We start from the raw sequence: 2,724 nt of genomic DNA, 5'->3' as shown, positions 1-2,724 counted from the left end.
CCCCAAAAGTATGATCTACTATATATGTGAGAAAAATGTTTTAAAAAAAAAAAGGAGAATAAGCTAAGCCTTCGACTTTCGATTACTAAATGGGTTTTTTAATTCGCATATGTTTTCCCGGTTTGACATGATTATGATTGTTTTGCTCAGGGGATAGTATATACGTAATAAGTGTTCAGGGACGTTATGACTCTGGCCCCATACTTGTTTATGGGTTTTTCATTGTTAATTTTTGGGGTTTTTCCACATACTCGGACTTTTTTTGTGCCCCCCTTTTTTGGGGGTTTTCTTTGCCCGTACCCCCGGGGGCCCGAACATTAGCAAAAGATTTTCCGGCGGGATTGGCGAGCCCATTTTCTCGGTCCCCGGTCGGATATAGGGCGTTAGGTATTTGTTTTTTGGAACTTTGCGACATTGTGTAAAGATTCGGGCCTTGGCGTGTTTGTTATACATGATATTCGTTTAAAAATTGCAAGTTTTGTTTGATTTGAGAAGAATAAAGCATGTTCGTTTTCAAAAAAAAAATTTCATTATGCATTTATGATGCGGACAGGACCCATTACGACTACGAGTATTATGATAGTCGGAGGGTTCGCTCGGCCACACAAAGTAAGGGTCGGGTGCCCGTACACCTATCGGATTAAGGGGTGTGATATATTTGCTACGCATATCCTACGTTTTAGTGGCTTGACCCATTTCGGTCGGTCCTTTCATTTGAACCTTAATAGGCTATTTCTTTGGACCTCAAGCTTTGTGGATATCCCATACACGGAATAACAGACTCCTTTGTGTGTGGCAGATTTTCTTCATGACACGAATCTTACACGACCCGACTAAGGGACCTGACGGGTACCCGGAGCTGACTACCGAGCACCACTCATTATACTATCCATCGTACTTAACCTGAACATATATAAACCCCAAAGATGTACATAGATATACACAAACCCGTACGGCTACAAACTGATATACAAATGTTATACCCCGCATTTTTAGAGCATGAGCATGACACGTGCTTCCTCAAGAAAAATTGACAATCATGTTGTTGCTACATAATTTAAACTCACGTTGATAGTGTTGTATTTCGTATTTTCGTACGTCGGATTATTGCGAGCCGAGGTGGGGCCCACACATCGAGATTTTTGGGACATGTGACAAGTTATGAAGCACACATGTAAGAAGTTGAACACAACTCAAGAAGGACCCTTGAGCCGAATCAAAGTGGAAGTCCTCCAAACGAATATTTTTAAGAAAACGTTTTCGGATGACGTCGAGAGGCAAAAACGGTATAATAAGTTTGGAATTTGGAAAACTACCAAGAAATATAAGTTGTAAATAAGTGAATTATCTTTCCATCCATAGGTCGTGGGTTCCCAGGTGACGTCGGTACAAGGAGATATGTACGTTTTAAGACTGAAAGGTCGCTATGGGCTAGGCCCGACTCGGGCCCAACCGGTTAGGCCCACGACCCATGTTATATAAGTGATATTTCAGGCCTTCCCTCCCCAAGATCTGAAACAACCAGAAAATTCTGGAGAGAGATAGATAAAAAGCCTTGGAGAAGAAAAACCAATTTTGACCAAAATCCGAGCCCCGAATTCCGAAGCTCCATGAAGAGAAAAGTGTCGTACGTCGTTGTCTTCAATTTGAGCTAAAAATCAACCAAGGAGGAGAGTGACAACGTGGCTATGCCTACTTAAGGTAATATGAAGGCTCCTTTTTCATTGTTAACAAGTTTATTTAAAGATTTAACGGATTAGAACGGAAGAAATAGCGATATAAATTCGTTTGTCGGTGTTGATGTGGTAGCCGTATAGGGGCTGTTTTGGTGGGGTATGATGAGCTAATTTTATTTAGTATTTTGGTTGTTGTGTTGTGGATTCTATGATGTTAAATGAAGATTTAATGGTTTAAATTGAAGTGGAAATTGTTTGGGGATTATTGAAGAAGTTAAGGTGATGTTAGTATGATTTCTTATATTTACGTGAATGATATTGTTAATGTGTGGTTGTTTATTTCATGAATTTGAAGAAAAGGAAATGTATTGTTATTGGTTTTATTGGAGTTGGAAAATGTTGGATGGATTAGTATGTTGATTGAATCGTTTTGAAAGTCATGTGAATTGAATTGAATCGCAACTGAATGTCAAGTGTTGCTAGAATAATTATTGGTATTGGATAGTTTGGCCGGGTTGAATTCCGGATTGTTGTTAATGGATGAATTGGCCGAGCCATATTCTCGGGACGGTGTATTTACAGGGGGAGATGCTGCCGAAATTTCGGCAGATTACAAGTAAATGTATTTGAAGAGTTAAGAGAGGCATATGATAATGAATCTAATGGTTGCATCAATTTTCTTGAATGTAGAATAAGCGGTAGCGAGCTTGGACGTATTAAGCGTAGCCAGTTGGTCGTGAGGCGTATGTTAAGGCTCGTCCTTTTTTTCTATGGCATGAATCATACGTTGCATTTTATAAATGTTCCCATAACGTCCTTATTTTCAAAAGTTAGAGGTTATGATTCCAAAGCATGATTTTCCATCCTAAGAGTTTTATGAATGTTTTCCAAAATGTCCATTTTTCTCAAAATCCAAGTTTTAAGATTGAAAGTTTTATGGTTGAAGCAACGACTATAATTTTATGATGACAATAATGATGCTAGACATGAGAAAATGACTAGAACGAATATGTCAAGGATATGTTCGTACCGTGAATACGACGATATG

The sequence above is a fragment of the Lycium ferocissimum genome, chromosome 5 (assembly GCF_029784015.1).
Source record: "Lycium ferocissimum isolate CSIRO_LF1 chromosome 5, AGI_CSIRO_Lferr_CH_V1, whole genome shotgun sequence".
Lineage (NCBI taxonomy): Eukaryota > Viridiplantae > Streptophyta > Magnoliopsida > Solanales > Solanaceae > Lycium > Lycium ferocissimum.
This window is presented reverse-complemented; position numbering follows the sequence as displayed.